Genomic DNA, 19,857 nt, shown 5'->3' on the forward strand with positions numbered 1-19,857 from the left:
TGTATTAGGAATATACCACACTGATTTCTGGCTTCATTTTTTCTTCCTTTTTACTCTAGCTATCTCCTTACCCAGAATGTCCTCCCTGTTCTTTTCTTTTTATTAGAATCCTGTCCTTTTTTTTAACTTATGAATTGTTTATTTCTGGAATTTTCCATTTAAAAATTTTGGACTTCTGCTGACCACAAGTAACTGAAACCACACAAAGCAAAACCATGGATAAGGGGGGACTACGGTACTCAAGGTCATGCCTTCAGTAATTCGTCCTTCTCTCTTCTTCATCATTAATCTTCCCCTCTCTACTGGATCCAGTAATTCTGAATCATTCCAATTATCACACACAAACACACCAGGACAATTCTATCAATTTTTCTAAATCAGCTTAGGTTGAGTAAGGTCAGCCCATTTAGGATAAATACCTCTGTACCTTCTGAGACATTGAAAGGAGAAATTTTAGTCATTGTTGACCTCCATCTCGGGAGCATGTAGAATACAAATTCTCAGTTCTTCTGTGTTTATGGCACTCTTTTTCCTTGTGTGAGTGTCTTCCCAAGAAGACTGCAGCAATTTGAAGGTAGGGAAAATGTCTTATATGTGTATAATTCCCACATAATTGAACACACTTAGAATCTATCACAGCCTTACTCAGTGAAATATGTGTTGCTGTGCTCTGAGTGTGACCCCACAGTATTCATAGGTGGAAATCCCAGCTTCCCAAGGCTCTAGTAGGTGGGCCTTTGAAAGGTGATTAGGTTATGAGAGTGGAACCCACATGATGGGAGTAGCGCACTTATAAAAGGGTCAGAAGAGACATTCCTTAGACCCTTCTGCCACGTGAAGATGCAACAAGAAATCTGCAACCTGGAAGAAGGTCACCTGACCATGCTGTCAATTTCCTCACATCTCAGGTGTTGTTTTGCTCCAGAATGTCATGCCAGATGATGACAATTCACCTACAGGTCAGAGTAAATGGCCTTTCTTGAAATTTGGAATCTTCTGGGAATAATTGCAACAGGAAAGAAAAGGATAAAATAAAACACTATACCCATCAAATTTATTGAGTATGTCTGCTATCAGGCACTGAATAAATAAGTTATACCTAAGGTTTACTCTGTCTCTCTGGAAGCTCGTGGCTCAGCGGATGCTGCAATAACTGATGGAACAGGGGATTGCCTAAAGGATTTCACAAAAAGGTGGTACTGAAGCTGGGCCTTGAACACTAAACATGAGTGTGTTAGGTGAGAAGGAAGCAAAGGAGAATGTTTTAGCTTTAACTTTCCAAGTCACTCACAATTTTCTCTCTCCCCCTTTGTCTAATATCCTGGGAGACAGCTTTTTCCTTCTCTCTTTAGCCAAAGTCCTGCTTGTTAAAGTGTGCTCTCTGGACACATACTCCGAATCTCCCCCCAGGGTGCTTGCTAAAATGCAGTGTCTCAGGCTCTCCCCGACCTACCAAAGTAGAACCTGTAGGGGTTGGACATAGGCATTTAATTTCATAATAAGTGGAGACTGAGAGGTTGCGAGAAGTTTAAACTGCTTAGATCCTGGCACGTTGAATTTGAAGAAATACCACAATAGGGGTACAAAACCTGTGGTTTTTAATATGCTTACATTTAGTGCATTAATTATTTTAACATATGCAAAATTATGTAATTCTATTAAAGTGTATGTGTATGATATAGATGCATTTGTAGGTAATCTCAATCCATGATAACACAAACAGTTAACACTTGAGATCCTTTGTAAATGTGGGACCCTGGGGCAAATGACACTGCAGGCTCCTGTCCCCTCCCCCATTAGCCCTATTAACAAATTCCTCAGGGGTATTTTAGGCACATTGCCAAGTGTTAATCTGAAGACCTGCTTTTGGGACTTGCTGTGTAGTTGTCTGCCCTCAGTATATGGAGGCTCAGAAAGTTCAGAAAGAGAGATGTATATATCTGTATCTATGTATCTATATGTATCTAATCTATATGTATATATATAATTTTATCTGCCCATGTCCATATTTACATATATGTATCTACACCTGTATTGATACCTGTACCTATATTTGTATCTGTATCTATATCACACACATCTTAGTAGCATCACAAATTTTTATGGCTGAAAGAATCTTTGAGATCATATGTCCATTTCCTCATTTCCCAAATGAGAAGAACATGCCGAGGGTGCAGTGCGTGTCTAAGAAATACTTTGCTCAACTGGAAACGACGCTTCTCCAGGTGCATGGTGTTTCCTGTGTCTGTGGGATTGATTATAAATGGAACAGCCTCCCAGAATGTTTCTCCCTGTTTAGATTACAGGTTCTCCTCATTACCAATACTTCAGAATGTTTTCTGCGCAATCATTTCCACTCAACACCTGCCAGTCGGCGGCAGGAGGTGGTAGGACCCAGGAACTCTTCAGTGGAGCCAGATTCTCCCAACTCAGTGTCATGAGCCTTTGTGTGTGAAGAGAATGGTTGCATCTGTCATGAAATAAGAGAATACACAGATTCAAAGGGGGAGTTTTGCAATTTTTAAATGGCACAGCTTAACTAAACTCTAGTTTGTTTTGTGCTATCTACTTTTTACTCCTTATGTGAGATTTTCATGTTCTTATTTCTAGAAGATTGATCTCAACTGGGGGCAGTATTGCCCCCAGGGGACATTTGGCAATGCTTGCAGACATTTTGGGTTGCCATAACTGGTGTTGGGGTGCTCTAGCATCCAGTTTGCAGAGGCTGGGGATGTTGTCACATGTCCTGCATTGCAAAGGACAGCCCCCAATGACAAAGTGTTATTAGCACAGAATGTCGATAGTGCCAAGGTTGAGAAATACCACTCCAGAACCAGGGCTCTTATTCTGGGGGTCTTATTCAACAGCCCTGGTGTCTATGGATGGAGTTCAAGGAATTACAGACCCCCCAATAAACTGTGCAAAATTTTGTATGTATGCACCTTGTCTGAAGATGGTTTAAGATTTCTACCAGATTTTCAAGTCCCTCAAAGGTTACAGTCAAAACTTCTGTCCCTGTAATTTCCCATGCCAAGAATGTTTCTCCATCGCTGCTTTTCAGTCACACTCCTATCTTTGTTGACAACTTATTTAGCATTGCTCTGTAAATGTGTCCAGATGTGTAGGGCAGCTATTTGTCCTGAGATGCTGGGTCAACACCAGCTCTAATTATTAATAACATTCCCTTTTACTTTCAAATGTGTCTGGTTCAGTTCGGATAGTAAGTTATAAGGTCACTAGTCAAATGTATTGTGTACATTTCAAGTCTCCTTATGATTTTAGGAATATCTCACTGCTGAGGCATAAACTCTAGGTTTTTCTTTTTTTAAATCCATGCATGAAATATATATAGAACCAATATATAGACCCCCTTCATTGCAGACTACCACCTCAGGCTATGTAATCCTCTTGGGGGATAGGAGGAGGAAAAACTATATGACAAGTGCCACAATTACATTAAATATTTAACTCATATTTCTATACTAAAAACAAATAACATTTAGAAACATCATTGTGGATGCAAAACACTTGCCAAATTAGGGTATGCTCTCATCACAATCTGTGGCCTCTATAGCTAAAGAAATCCTGTAATAAATTTAAAGTATGCATAAAGCTTGGTCCCAAAGAAGCACATTTTATATCTATTTACTTTAATTATGAGGCTGCTATTAGTGTGTGTGAGTGTGCGTGTTACATATTTATCTAGAAATTGCTTCTGGGCAAGTCAATTAACATTTTTCTGAATCCAGGAAGTGAATTCTGTAAAATGAGGTCATTGGAATAAATCTTCTCTCAAGGCCCTTCTAGAATTCCGTGTCCACTCATTCATTCGTTTCGTCATTCATCTTTCCAAAGTGGTTGAGCATCTGCTCTCAGCCTTGTCTCCTACATGGCTTGGCCGGTAAAGACCTCAGAAGTGTCAGGGCCTGTTAGGGAAGGAGGGCAAGTCCATGACCAGGCTGCTGTGGGAGTGTGGAGGCGCAAATGCAGCCAGGGGACAGGAAAGGCAGTACCGGCCAAGAGAGGCGAGGTGAGTGTTCATTTACCACAGGAGTGTGATTCAGTCCCAGATTCCCGTGGGAAGGCCGGAGCCCCTCCACTGGATTAGAAACCTCTGTTGGGCAGGAAGTGACCTGTTCCCATTGGATTTCTGGTGGAAGAGTGGCGGAGGGTGGTGATTTAGGGCACAGGCTTTGCTATTCAATCGGGGTTTGAGCCCAGCTCTAGGAGTTATGGCATCATGCTGAACAAGAGAGTTTACTTTGTTAAGGCACAGTTTCCTAATTTGTGGATTACAAATGATAATAGAATTATCACTAATTATTCAGTAGGATTATTTAATAAGGATCGAACAAAATGACATGTGTAAAGTGCCCGGCACTAGGAAGCATTTATAAAAGTTAGTACTCTCAGGTGGTGTTGGATATGGGCGGCCGAGGTGAATGAGCATGGGGGACCAATGTCTGTCTGACAAACCTGAGTACAAATCCCAGCCCTCCCACTTACTGAGTGCGTGATACTGGGAAAGGGGTTTCATCAGTCCCAGCCTCAGAATCTTTATTAGTTAAATGAGAATGGTAATACCCACCACACAGAATTCTTACAAAGACTAAAGAAGATGGTGATGTGGAGAGACTGGTGCTTAGTAATAGTTTCTTTCAGAGTCTCTTCTGTCTCAGTTCCTTTCATCCTTTGATTTACATTGCTCCTTGACTGAAGACTTCTGTAGAGCCCCTCATCCACTCATTTACTTACCTACTCATTTTTAAGATGTCTATTGTGTACCAAACTGAGTCCAGGCCTCCAGGCCAGTCTTCAAGGAGACTGGCGCCAGCTTTGGATCTGATTTCTCACATTGCCATCTTTCTGCTGTGGCAGCCCCGTGGTGGTGGCCTCGGCTGTCTGCCTGTCTCGGCACAGGTGTTCTCTGCTCTCACCTCTCCCTGCTCCTTTGTGACAGGCTCTTCTCCACGAGACAAACACTTGACAAGCGGGCATGTTCTCTGCTCCAAGGACATCAGGGGCAAACGGTAAAGGAGCGAGTTTTCAGAGAGCCGTGGCTTCTGGCAAAGATGTGTGGCCAAGGGTAGGAGGCTGTGTTGCTAAGGTGTCCGCCCTCACTTCATCTGCACCTCACCTGTGCATGTCGGGACCTGTCCCTCAGTGTGACACCTCTCAGAAAGCACTGGCAGCTGCTGGGAGAGCCATTTTCTCACCCTTGGTCATCTGCCTCCTTCAAGTTCTTTCTGGCCCTATCCGTTCCCTTTAGTTGTTTATATGACTGAACTGCATGCAGTTGCCCCAGTATAAAGCAGTTTGATGGGCTTTATTTAGTTTGGTGATGGCAACTTATTTCATGCAATTCAGGCTTTTATTTCCATAAAGGGAAACTTTTAAAACCCCTTAGAGGATTGTATCTCTAAACTCTTTGTCCTCAGATACCTGATTCCTTATGGTCACTTTTAGAACCAAACTAATATTCTGAGATAATAAACAACACATTTGTGGTCCAAAATCAAATGCAGGCCTCTTTCCTGCCTGGCAATCAAGGTATTTAGTGAGCAGTGATTCTGTGAGGGTGAGGCTGTGGCGGCCCTTTCCAGCCCCTGCACCTGCAATTCTTGAATCTAAGCCACAGCTGCCGAGGTGCCATCAAAAAGGATATGTGCTCAAAAGGAGGGTTAGACACATGTTTTACTTCGCAGTTTTTATTTTCTCTCTGCCCTAGTGAGTGTACCTGGATGAGATTGAGAACTGGTGGGAAGTACTGAATACACATGGTAGTCCATTGGCTTCCAGAAAGCCAAGCAAAACGATGCACTCGACTCCAGAGCTTACCACATGGAGGTCAATCAGATGGCATTTTATTGCCCAGGGCTCCGAAAGATAAAGAAGGACTTACTAATATGTAACGACACAGTCATTACATGGTTACGCTCTACAGAGTACATAATCAGAGCTACACCGACTGTATCATTTATCATTGGTCAGTATGGTTAAGACTGTTCAGGTAACCATGTACTGTAATTATGTAGGAATTGCTCTTCTTTGAGTAAAAGTAGTAACCAATAAAGTGAAAACTGGAAAGTAATTGTCTCATAATTATTTTGGGGAAGGAATTGTTCCAAGTAAAACAACGGGAGATAAACAGATGCCTCTTTCGTTTGAGAGGCGATGCCAGCTAGCTATCAGAAGCCCTGCAATCATATCAAGACAAATTTTGTGCTATTTTTATTTATTTATTTTTTTACTTATTAAGCAATCTGGGTAGCAGAAAAATTTTTATAGTAGAAATCCTACTTATGGCCCTTTTAGTGGGCGTCATTAGCAGTCGATGTCAAAACTGGGTGCATACTAATTCAGAGCAGAAAAGAAAACTTTTTTTTTGCATCTCCCTTAGTTGTTTCCTTGATGACAAGCTGTCATGCCCATAAACACAGCAGCGAGCTTATCAAACCCAGGAGAGTTTCCATTTGCAATTTTTTTTTTTAAAGATTTTATTTATTTATTTTTAGAGAGGGAAGGGAGGGAGGGGAGAGAGAGAGAGAGAGAGAGAGAGAGAGAGAGAGAGAGAGAGAGAGAGAGGGATTCAATGTGCAGTTGCTGGGGGTTCTGGCCTGCAACCCAGGCATGTACCCTGGCTGGGAATCGAACCTGGGACACTTTGGTTCCCAGCCCGCACTCAATCCACTGAGCTACGCCAGCCAGGGCGTCATTTGCAATTTTTAATAATTCCAAGAACAACTCTTGTTATGCCCAGACTTCCTTTTTGTGAGATAGTCTGACTTGCTAGAGCTACTAACATTTGCTACTGGAGGGAGTGGAAAGACAGACAATTCATCTACTCAAGTGGGCCTTCTAAACTGCGAGTGCTCTTCAAATGTGCCATTTCTTTATTTAATATTTATGTATTTATTTCATCACACTTCTAATTATATAAATAGAGAACTTTTTGTTGCTGTTCTCAAGCTGGTTTAAAAAAAAAGACAGCTGTCAACAAATTAACCCACGTCAGCCAAACCTTTCTTTTCCCTCTTGTTTCCTGTTCCCACTGGAAACTCAGGTCTCAAAATTGCATGTATTTTCAGGAACTAAACCAATAAAGATCAATGCTTTGTATTAGTTGCTCGAGGTTACTCTGGCCTTTTACTTTCCTGAAAACATCTTGGCGTTGCAGATACTGTGAAAGGCAGTGGGATATGAAGAAAAATTAGACAGAATGGTGGGTTTCTCAAGGATGTGAGCGAATGTGTTTGTTTGCACCAAGTTCCAGTCAGTGGACAGCCCAGGGAAGGATTAGATTCTTTTTTTTTATTTGTTATAAGGACCAAAGGATATTCTCAGTTTGCTGTTGAGTAAGACACACTGGTAAAGAAATGTATGAATATTATTCTGCCATTGGTATAAAAACAATGGGCTCTTGACCTGTGATTGTTGATACAAACACTACTGCCGGAAGGAAACCCGAGACACCAGTAACGAAGTTGGCTTTCAGGAAGGAATCATGGGATTGGGGTGAGAGGAAGCATACTTGTTAGTTAATGCATGTATTTTTATATACATTCATTTTACCTACTCAGAATGTGTACATATATGCACATGTATATTTACATGGATCAGAGGAGCACCTCACACTAACAAGTGCCCAGTGAAGATTAGCTGTTACTGCTGTTGTAATCAGTCTTCTAAAAGCTGACCCGTGACAGACGCTAGTACAGAATTTGAACCTTGTGACCTTTCCCCCTGGTGTTGCACTCATAGATTTCCTATGTTTCACAGCAAAGGGAATTTGCGGTTGTCATTAAAGTTGTTAATCAGTTGATCTTAAAGTAGAAGATTATTCTGGATTGGTAAAATGGGCCCAGTTATGTGAGCCCTTAAAAGCAGAAGACGGAGGCAGAGAGGAGGGGTGGTGCTGAGAAAGATTCTCTGCGGGTATTGCTGGTTTCTCATTGCAGGGGGGCTCGGGAGCAGGGATGTGTGTGCCTTGTAGGGGCAGAAAGTGGCCGCAGCTGACAGCCGGCAAGAAAATGGGCACCTCCGAATGCACAGTCACAAGGGATCGAATTCTGCCAACTACCCAGATGAACTTGGGAGCAGCTTCTCTCCCAGAGCCTCCAAATAAAAACTCAGTGCAGCCAACACTTTGATTTTGCCCTTGTCAGACCCTGATTAGAAAACCTCCTTGAGCCACACTGTGCTGGGACTTCTGACCCATGCAAACTGTGAGGTCATAGGTAGGTGTTTTAAGTCGCTGTGTCTTTGATGATTAGTTACGGCAGCGATAGCAAACTGACACTCCGTGCACTGAGCACGGTGCCAAGTGCTTTCCAGTCATTCCACCAGAATCATCAAGGGGCCCCAGGAAGTAGAGACTCTTGCATGTCTCAGTGACATGTGAGGAAATTAAGGCTCAGAAAGATTAAGTAACTAGTTCAGAGCAATAGTATTCAATAATTGGTGGAGCCAGGATTTGAACCCAGCTTTTTCTGCCAGAGGCCTAAATCCAAGTTGTCCACCAACTGAGATGTTAAACTGTAGCCAGCAGGAACTGAAAGCTGCCCCATCATCCCGTAAGATTCAGTGAGTCTCATGGACCATGATGCCAGGTATATAGCTCATATTACTCCTCTCTGCCTGCTCATCTGAGGAAGCAGAGAAGCCAGGCCACGGCCTGGCACCTGCAGGAAGTGGCCGGCCTGCTCCACAGGCCCCTTTAGCCTCACAGTCCATGGCGGGAGCTCCTTGGGGGCCTGGCTTCCGTCCTGCTTGGTGTCTTGAGCGCTGGGTCATAGTCAGGGCTCTGAAGTATGAAATGGGGTTTTGCGCTGAAGCCTGAGACACAGCACATGGAGTTTGGTTTGCTGTTTTCCCCCTTATTGGTTGTTTTTTGAGATGAAATAAGGGCACACATGAAAAAGGTCTCCCAGGTCCTCTCTGCAGTTTGGCAGCCAGTGGAGCAGGCAAGAATACAGGACAAAGGGAGATAGGCCGGCTCTCTGAACCCCAGCATGTAGTGCACATCCAGTGTGCGGCCGTCATTCTTGTTGTTATTACCACAGCTATTACTACCTGATTATTTCAGGGGCACGGAGGAAAGCTCCCAGCCTCCAACATGTCTGGAGTCACAATGAAGGGATCTCTCCATTTCTTTGATTTAAGATTAATGTCTTGTAAAATGTTTGTCATCTACCCCCTGACACCTCTGAAATGTACGTGGTTGTGAGCAAATAGAACTCAGTTAAAAGGTGTAAGGGATTTTCATTTGACCTCAAGCTAACACCCCTGGAAAAAGACATTTGTCATTCATATGCTAATAAAGCAGGTATACAATGCACACCACAGGGGGTACGAGAAGTGATTTTAGGTGATTCACAGACGGACATAAGATTTTAGTAGGTAGGAGTTTTTAAGATGAATTAGAAATAAACACAGGACATTAAGTGCATAATTTCTAATGAGGCTTCAGTTGGAAGTAAAAATTGTGTGTCTATTGAATAGAAGATATCACGTAGGTAATCACATAGGGAACACAAAGGTAGAGAGGGAGACAGTATGAAGGCAGTTTGTAGGTGACAGATACCTGGGAATCTCGGCATTAGCACGGCTTCTGCTCAGCTCCTCAGATGAGTTCCGAAGGGGACGTTAAGAGAAGAGAAGAGAGACAAAGATCCTGGTCCTGTGAGGGGTAAACTGAGGACAGTTGGAAGTGAGTGTCAAGGCCACTAGGGTCCGCTGCCCAGGGCATAAAAAGCCCCTGACAGAGACGTTTGAGATGGTTTGTTTCAAATGTGGCTGTCTCCGTTTTCTTTTTTTCCTAGTTCTATCCGGACTGAAAGAAAAATGAACATGATTCCTATTGGCCTAAGAGAGTGACTGTGGCTTTCAAAATTGCTTTACCTGCGAGCAGGCCACGAACTGAGAGATTCATTTATTTTTTTGTGTGATGGCGAAATGCTCTTTGGGTCCATTTGATGGAACAATAGTTTTCACCAAACCTTGGTGCCAGGGAGACCTGATTAACCTCATCATTTAACAGACAGAAAACCTGGAACATGGAGGAGTTAACTGATTTCTCCAAGGTCTCACGGATAGCTGATGTCAAAGCTCAAACTACTGTCCCTGTCTTGTGACTCTTCCCCAAATGCACTTGGCCTGATGCTGATGTTGTCAGAGGCAGAGAAGGAAGTTAACCTTAGGCCCTGCATTGTCTGGTAGGGGTGGGAACAGGGAAGGACTCCAGTCCCTGACTTCTCCTCTGTCCGTCTCCTGCCTTTGCTTTTATGCTTCTCCCTCTTATGCTCCGTCATTCTAATCTCAAAACCATTACACAATGTTTCATATTTTAAATAGTTGAAAAGCCACTTGCAGACAATGTGCTGAGAGGGGGCAGTGCTCTTCCCACAACCTCCCCAACCCCCCGTTACAGTTCTGCGTATCTGCCCCGGTAAAACTTTGTTTAGAGGATGTCTGATATGATATTTGGGAGCAGGCTTCTACGAAGCTCCGTAAGCCAGAGAGGCTGAATTAGTGAGTGACTGAGCCCTGTTAGAAAGAACACTTTTCTTACTACACTTTCCCATGGTTGCCTTTCCCATACACAAGAGGCCTGGAGTTCTTCAGCTTGTAGGAGCAGTGGTTTACAAAGGGAGGAATCTGCTGCTGATCCTCAGGCATCTATTTGGAGAATAGGTGTTACACAAATTCTTATTTATGGGAGTATAAATTGCATTTATAAGGCAGTAAAGATAGGAGGTGAATTGGCTAATGACCTATAACAGCTCCCTTGCTTACTGACATTACCTCCATTGTACTTCAGAAATAAATATCTTTTCAAGAAAATATAAGTGTTGCTGGAAAGCTACAGAGGATTTTATTATCCCATCAGCCATCTGTCAGAGTCTTAATAATGAAAATGGGGACTTCCATTTCCTCACGGGTGACTTCATTTTAGAAACAAAGGTGGCGAGATTTCTGCCAGAATTGAGTCTCTGGTTATAACCGCCCTGCCTTCTCTTTCCCTCCCGTTTGGTGGTGTGAATTTCTGAGTTCTCTCTTTTGGGCCTAAGACAATTCAGAGTGGTTTTAGCCACTAGCAACCAGAAATTCCTGCCTCTCTCTGGTTTGACAAAATGGGCACACTAACCTTTTAACTACCCTTGACCCAAATTCTCTGTACTGAACAGTGGTTTTAAGCTTTTGAGGTATTTCTGGAAATGCATTTTTCCCTCAAACCTTGATCTGAAACGGTGACTTCAGCGGTGCGGTGTCATGGAAACTGCCCCCAGTTAGCCATTTCCGTGTGACCGAGAGGCATGTCGTTCAAGACACCTCTGGGATTCGAGAGCCAAACCCTGAATTGCTGTGCGAATTTGCTCCGACGATGGCCTCTCAGGCCTTCTGTTTCTCTCTCCAGATGAGGATGCACTCTCTGCTTCTCCCACACGTCTACCAGGCAAGGTTTGTGGATGTCCCCCCCTTCCTAGGCACTGTGCTCGGCAACCAGAAGCTGCTGATTCCATGCATGTCACCACATAGAATCGGTTAGCGAATGCTGCTGGAATTAAAAACATTCTCTTTAAGCTTCATGGCTTTGATGTCCATGGAAAAACTCCAGGGAAGCGAACAGTGTGATGAGGAATTGAAATTCACCTTGGAGGCTGTCTTCGTAATTTAAGTCTAAGAAATACTTGATCAAAACCATTTCTTTTCTCTTGTCGTGCCTTTTGCAGGATAGCTGCTAGGCAAGAGCCACAACTTACTATTAATGAATAATTAACACCCTACTTAATAACACAAAGCCTCCTTTTCTCTTCTTCCACTAGCTGTCAGTGGGTTCTCACCTATGCTGTGTTTAATAACATCCCTCCTCACTTTCTCATTCCGTTGTCAGAGCAAGAAGGAACAAAAGACAGTGGCCTGGACGCACATGTCGCACTAACAGGTTAAGGATTATGCCAGAGCCTCACATGTTGGGCATGAACAAGAAAGGCCAGGAGGTTGCCCATTCAATCATGCATTCATTCATTCATTCATTCATTCACTCATTTCAGGTAGAAGCTGATGTTACAGAGTCAAACTGTCTCAGTTTCTCTGCAATTTCTAAATGGGTGAATGTGGGAAACCCATTTAACCCCTTTGTGTTTTTATTTTCTTATTTATGAACTGCAAATAATAGTAGCACCTGTCTTACAGGTTTTTTTGTAAGGATTCAGTTGGAAAATGTTTCCATTATGACTATTACAGAGTAAGCCTCCAATAAAAGTTAGCTATTCATTCACTCATTAATCCACTTGGCCACCATTCTTTAAATACCTTTTTGTGCCAGACACTGTGCCATGTGCAGGGGGACACAGAAATAGACAGAATACAGTGTTTTCCATAGGAGCTCATTGGTTGCACCAAGGTGAGGCCGTGGATTCCACAAATGGTCAGTTACAATATGATGGCAAGCGCTCCGGTCTACAGCTACATACATATTTTACTAGGACTTACTAGACCTTACTAGAGGTCAAGGACTGAGAAGCCCAACTTGAGTGAGCTTTTACGGAGGAGGTGTCACACCTGCCAAATCCGGCAGGGTGAAGAGGTACTATTGCATAGACCAGGTGGGCATGCTAGGCAGAGAAACTGCATGTTTAAAGGCTTGGCACCTTAAAGAGAAATTCTGTGTTATTTTAACGGTTGGATGCAGGAGGCCTCAGTTGGGATGAGTAAGGAAAAAGAAAGATGTCCAGAGATAGACAGGTCATTACATTCTGTGCCAGGCTCTGTGGAGGGTGTTTGGCCCAGAATGAGGAGCCTGTGAGGATTTGAAAGAAGGAGGACCACAGCTTTATTTTTATTTGCATTCACTTATTTATTTTTGCCTCTGAAGAGGGGAGGGAGTTGGGTGAACACATTTTAGAATCAATGAATCCAGCTAGAAGGGTTATTACATTAGTCTGGGGAAGAAATGATCAAGCAACCTGGTCTAAGTTTATTACATGGGAACAGAGAACAAGGAATAGATTCAAGAGAAATTAAGGGTCTAGAATGGGAGAACTTGGTGACTGATGGGGTGTGGGAGGTGGAGAGGAATTAAAAATAACCCTGATGTTCTGGCTTAGGCAGCTGGGTAGGTGGTTGTGTCATTAACAGAAACAGGGGGAAACTGGAGACAGAACTGGATTAGGAAGAAACTGGAGGCTCCTCTGTGAAGTTCCGCGGTGAGTTCTCGTGAGTTTGCCTTCACTTCTCACATGACATGGACGGATGGTGCCATTGGTAGTGATGTGATGGTAGAAGCAGAAGGACCTAAGTGAAGGGTGGTGGAAGAAACCAAGACAGGTGGCAGGTACAGCAATCCTAGATGGTCACGGGCTAAGTAAAATCTTTGGGAGCAAAGAAAACCTTACTTTTGTCCAACACAGAAAAATCTTCCTGGATTTTCAGATGGTTAAACTAATACATTTTCGTTGTAAAAAAGAAAAATAGACCAACAGAATTGCAAGAAAGGAAGGTCATCCTGAAATGGAACTCTGCCATCTAAAAATAAACACACCAAATCAATTTGGTGTATCTTCTTCCAAGCTGCTTGAGAAAAGTCATACTCAATTCCTATATGTATGCTGCTGCTTATTATTTTTTACATAATATATTATCTATATACATCTCAGCCTCTAGGTCAATATTTATGGATCTTTCTCATTCTTTTTAGTGGGTACTTGAAATCCTATCGTGTAAATATTCTTAGGAAATATTCCTAGACGTAAAGTTGCTGGCTGAGGCACTTACAGATGGCAAATCATATCTTCCTGTCAAAGATAAGATTAGTTAGCCCACTGATTACGTTGTTAATTGAGAGAATGCATGCATGAGTTTCTCATTGTTGCTGTAACAAATTACCACAAATTTAGTTGCTTAAAACAGCACAAACATACTATCTTACAGTTCTGGAGGCCAAAAGTCCAAAACGAGTCTTAAGGAGCTAAAATTAGGGTGTCAGCTTAGTTGCTTCCTTCTGGTGGCTCCAGGGGAGAATCTGTTTCTTGCCCCTTCTAGCTTCTAGATGCTTTCAGTGGTCTTTGGCTCCTGGCTGCCTCCCTCCAGTCTGCGTTTTAGTCATCAGATCGCATTCTCCGTCTTGCTTTCTTCTTATGTGGACCTTTAGGATTACACTGAGGCCCCACATGGGCAATCCAGGAGAATAGTCCCATCTCAAGATCCTTAACTTAATCACATCTGCAAAGAAGTCCCTTTTGTCTCATAAGGTAACATTCACTGGTTTTAGAGGTTAGTATTGGGTCCCACAGAAGTAAGGCCTGTTTGAGTGTGGTTGGTAGGATAATAATATGGGTGTAATAATTTATAGTTTTAATTAATTTGAACATTTCACTAAAATGTCATATGGTATGCTTGAGTGTAATATTGTTATATTAAAGAATTACATGTTTGTGATTTTGTAATAAAATATTTTGTAATAAAAAGTGGGACTTATTTGCGTGGGACTCTGTATATGGATTTTATTGGGGTGCCGTTATCCAGCCTACCATATTACAAATATTTCAAAAACAAGATGCTAAAATTTCAGTAAGAAATGACTGAGATTGGAAGCGTCATCTAAACTAGGACGTGTGCCATTGGATGACAATGAATAATGTTTGATGTACCCCTAGAAGGGTACATCAGGGGACATAGTGGAGATTCCGAGGTAACTTTGGCCCTGAAGACGTTAAAGTCTAATATTTTAAGGGGGGAGGTGCAAGTAAGATAGGATAGCAAGGTTAATATTGGAAATGGTAGCAAGATTTACATGATAAAATTGTATCTTCTGTGAAATGTGATGCAGGCTAAATGGAGGAAGAAGGTGAAAAGAATTCAGATTTCTTTCTATGTCTAAGTTTTCTTGCTAGAAGGAGATCTCACACTAGAACCTTTATTTTCACTTCTTTCTAACGGAAGTCAAATGTGCCTGTGTGTGGTAGAAAGGAAAGCAGAGGAGCATTGAATGATGACCCCTTTGACTCCTTTCTTTCCATGGCTTGTGTTCTTTATGCTCTCCCAAGAAACAAAAATAGCTTTCTTCATTTTTGATAATCTTCTACTCAGCTAACATGAATGATATGCCTGAGGTTCTCATTACCATCTATTTTCTGTGCTAGGCTTTACACTGGAGACAGGTTTATTTTGACTCGACTGTCCTAGTTTCTACTCAATAAAAAATTGCCCTGGCTGGTGTGGGTCAGTAGATTGAGTGCCAGCCTGCAAACCAACGGGTCACCGGTTCAATTTCCAGTTAGGGCACATGCCTGGGTTGCCAGCCAGGTCCCAAGTAGGGGGTGTTTGAGAGGCAGCTACAGATTGATGTTTCTCTCTCTCTTTCTCTCCCCCTTCCCCCTCTCTAAAAATAAATAAGTAAAATGTTTTTTAAAAAGTGAAATCTCCTTCTCAGCGGTTTTCACTTTGGGGCAGCTCTTGTCTCCGGGTTCACACCGCTTTCTCTTTTGCTCCCCAGCAATAATGCCTGTATTACAATACACTGCCTCTTAGGTCAGTTGTGTAGCAAACTTCAATGCTGCCTGTGTTCCAGACAAGAGCACTGACTGCATCGACATGGACCAGTCCTGGTCTTCCTAGAGAAAGCCTTCATTCAGAAGCCTTTCAGCCATGTCCTGAAGTCTTGATTTCCTCCCAGTCCCTGGCCTTCTTTGCCAGCTCTTTGAGAAGAGGGATATCATAGAGAAGATCGCCACACTCCAAGGCTAACATGACGGGCCCTAGCACATGACCCTAACAGGACTGGCCTAGCACATGACCTGTAGCAAGCATCTTACCTTCTTGATACCCACACCAGTCTGTTCATAGTCCCTCACAAAGTATAATTCCTTCTTTTTCCATTAAAATGGAAGTTCAGCTGAATGACTGGAGCCTACAATTGCACATCTCTCTGTAGGGGAAATGGGACCTAATTCTCACCCACGTAAGCACATGTGATAAAAAGTTACTTGCTTAAAAGGATAATGCTGGCTTGGACTGCCTGTCTCTCTCCCTCACATGATCAGGGACATGATGGCAATGTCAGTCATGTGACCCTGCAGGAGAGGACAGCATCCCAGGTGATGGGGGAACTACCGGATGGGTGGAACCTGGGTACCAGAAAGGCTTATGTGTGAGAGGAGGAGCATCTTTATTTCAGCAAGTGTATTTGTGTGGCTTTTTGCTACAGAGAACATTGCCTGAACGTTCCCCTCTGCAGATGGGGAAGCGGGCCCCAGAAGTGCTTCCTAGGACCAGTGTCCAAGGACCGCTGCCTCAGGCACTTTGATGAGCAACACCTTCATTCTGACTCATTTCTTTGTCTTTTTATAAATTCTTTTTCCTTCCTTGGGACATTTAGATCCCAATACTCTTCATTTATGATTTAGCTTCCTGAAGGTTGATAGCTAACTGATTATAGATACATTTCCATTTCACTCAGTGTGTGTAGAAGGTACAATCTTTATCAAAAAGAAATATACTGAGTATATGTGTCATGAAAAGGATATAAGGTTATACTCTTGGTGGTTAGTCTAGCAATTCTTTTTTTTATCCTTATAAGAGGATATGTTTTTATTGACTTTAGAGAGGGAGGGAGGGAGAGAGAGAGAGATCAATGTGAGAGAGAAACATCGATTGGTTGCTTCTAGTATGCAACCAGAATAGGGATTGAACCTGCAACCTAAGTATGTGCCTTGACTGGGAATCAAACCTGCAACCTTTCGGTATAGGAATGATGTTCCAGCCAACTGAGCAACCCAGCCAGGGCTGGCGATGATTTTATAGTGACAGATAGGTTTTTCTGGGACAATGCTATGATGAGACCTCCACAAGGGAGAAATGAGCCTCAGGGTTCCAGGTGAGTCTGGCACTCAGGATTCATGCCAAAGAAGGAAGTTACTCTGTGTAATAAGGGAATGAGAGGAAGAAAGAGACAGTTCACAGAACTGGGTTAGATGAGTTTTGGACCCGGATTCACAGAGAATCCGGAGACTCTTGAGAGAAGAACCATGTATCACGGCCATTTTTCCAAGTGAAATGCAGCACACGGGAGGATGTGCCTCCCTCCCGTGAGTCCCATTTCTCACTGAAGTCTTGCAGTGTTCCCCATCGCTCTGGGATAAGCCAGTTAAAGGGCCCAGCTGTATGTTAAGGATGGTGAGACGTTGAAAGTTATACATTGGGGATTATCTTCTCCTCGGCGGTTGTCCCTAGCCAAGGAGGGATGAGGGGGATTCGTGTCCCGGTGTGATCACAGTGCTGTGCTCCCGTGGCGTCCGACACTGAGCAGCCCGTTAGCCACTCACGCTCACAGAACACCTCCAGCAGGATACCCGTCACTGGAGACGGGTGCGTACACCTGCCTGTTCAGATTCGGGGTAACATTGGATGTGGTGGGGAAGTTTAAGGAGTGGTTTCTCTACTTTCTTCGATTTATTTGCTGCCTCACCTCCTCCAAGAGGCCTTCAGTCTTAGCTTTCCCGTGCTGGGCCCCTTTCAGGGAGTATTGCTCTGCAGGGTCCAGCAGAAGCGAGGCCTGCTTGAGTGTGGTTGGTAGGGTAATAGTATGGGTGTAATAACTTCTAGTCTTAATTTGAACATTTCGCCTAAAATGTCAGATGGTGTGCTCGAGTGTGATATTGTTAGGTTACAGAATTACGTGCTCATGATTTTGTAATAAAGGACTTTGTAATAAAAAGGGGCGTTATTTGTGCCAGGCCCTGTATTTAAGGAGGAATATTCCTTACTGAATTTTTACTCTCTCCTGGGTTTCTTAATTATTTTGACCGTAACTTCCCCAGATTGAAGGTTTATGGAAGTCCTGGAAATTGCACACATTAGTAAAGTGACTGAATGTCAGGCTCTAAGGACCAGTGACAACATGGCAAACTGGCTAAAGGGGCAGCTGGCATTCAACCCAGCTGATTGCTGCCGGGCAGGCAAGTGGGCACGTGTAGCCAGATCTGATTTTCAACAGAACGTGGAAGTTAGGAACTGTATGTGATATTTACTATTTTTTTTACACTGTACAATTACAAAAAGCATCTCTGGGGGCAAGAACCAGTCCACAGTTCATCGGCGTGTGACCAGTGTGTGTTCTCTCAACTCCCCTCACCTGCCTCCTGCACTTAAGATTCTTCAGGTTGAAGAAGGGAGAGGAGAAGCCCTCCCCAACTTTAGGCCTCTAGGAAGATTATCTAAAAATCAATTAGCCCTTTCATGTGGGAACAGGACTTCCTGCTGGTAAGTCTCCCACAGGCTGTGGTGCTACAGGCGCCGGCAGGTTCACAAGTCCCGGAGCTGAGTAGGGACACAGAAAGAGGGGCAGTGATGGCAGAACCCCTCACCCCACTACCCCTGGCAGGTCTCGGCACGGTGCCAGGATTGTGTGCAGTTAACCAGGCAATTGTCTCTCCCGTTTTTTTATACTGACTTTGTTTTTCCTCCTCCCATTAAAACCAGGTGACATTGTGAGCCTGTGCGTTCCCTCTCGTGGAACCATCAGAGGAATCTGCTGGGTGGGGGTGTGCGGGGTTGGCAATAATCCTGGGGGAGAAAGACCTTTAACAGTCATCTAGCCAAAGTTCCACGCTTTGTTTGGGGTTTAAGGACATTTTCATGAATTTCAAAGGGAGTGGCCTTCCCTCCTCCTTTGCTCTGCCTCTTCTCCCTGGGGGCTGCGGAAGGAGCACTCCTAGCCCGAGGCTGGGGTGGGGCCTGTGCCTAGAGCTGTAGGAAAAGTCTGTAGTGAAGAGTAACAGAGGAACACATAGCTGAGGAATTCTAAACACAGGAGTGGAATAAGACTGATATGCGTGTGGATAAATCAATATATATTAACAAGTAAAAAAAATACCAAATCGAATGTCTTGCTTTTTCAGATCATTGTAAAGTACTTTATAGGACTTAAATCAATCTTAGTATTTTATTTATTAGATAGTACATCTGAGCCGTTATAAGCTCTTATTTTACCAAAAGCTTGTATCTAGCTTATCGCAGAGTAGTTTTCATTTCTGTAATAAAGTTAGAGAAATAATTACTTAGCCTCAGCTGTGTGCAGATACTCTAAAACCAATCTGCAGTGTTTTTTCTTTTTTTAACAGCTTTGGAATTCAGCTTTATTGACTGTGATATTTCTCTGCCTTTGTTACTCTTATGTGTAATTTAAGTAAGATGTTTTAAGTGCATTAAAATCATTTCACATGTGTCACTGATGGCAGATTAACGTCATTAGGTTCGGCTCTGGTCGAGGCAGCAGAATGGAGTGGTGTTTTGTATTATTCAAGTAAACTGCTAATGTACCAGGCAGAGACTGAACTGGACCAATGTGTTATTTGGCCCATTCTCTCGGCTTTACTGCATGTAGGCCCATGATTGCTTTATCTTAGATGACTCTTTATAATGCATTGATCTTAATCTAACACTCATCATAGGAGAAAATGCAAGTGTCCATGAAATGGGATTTTATGGTATTAATTATAGGCTTTCTCTTAGGTGCCTGGCATCAGAGTGAATGTTTATTTACCCACCTCCCCTCACGCCATAGAGAGAGGGATCCATACTTTGGGTATTGCAGAAAAACATTCTGTCCTTAGTATGCCAGTGAGCAAAAGGAGATTCAGATTATTGTGAAATGTTCAAAGCAGGTACCTGCCTTTCACCACTATCCCTGCTTCTTCCTCGCCTGCTGGTTAGGTTTTCCCACTTTTATGGTTGTCCTGTGACCACACTCCTCAGGTGTTTCCACTGATGACAAGAAAATCATGGGAAAGAGGCTCTTTTGTTTTTTTAGCTGTGTCTCCACACTGATTTAGACTTTGCATGAGATTTGGGGGATTA

At 43.1% G+C, this 19,857-nt stretch overlaps 1 protein-coding gene across 5 annotated transcripts in view; it reads left to right on the forward strand.

Annotated features, from left to right (window-relative positions):
* The window catches only part of KCTD16 (potassium channel tetramerization domain containing 16), a 226,305-nt gene that overhangs the window by 131,166 nt on the left and 75,282 nt on the right, over positions 1-19,857 (forward strand). The gene's annotated exons all lie outside the window — the stretch shown is intronic.

This window comes from Phyllostomus discolor, chromosome 13, assembly GCF_004126475.2.
Source record: "Phyllostomus discolor isolate MPI-MPIP mPhyDis1 chromosome 13, mPhyDis1.pri.v3, whole genome shotgun sequence".
NCBI classification, from domain to species: Eukaryota; Metazoa; Chordata; class Mammalia; order Chiroptera; family Phyllostomidae; genus Phyllostomus; species Phyllostomus discolor.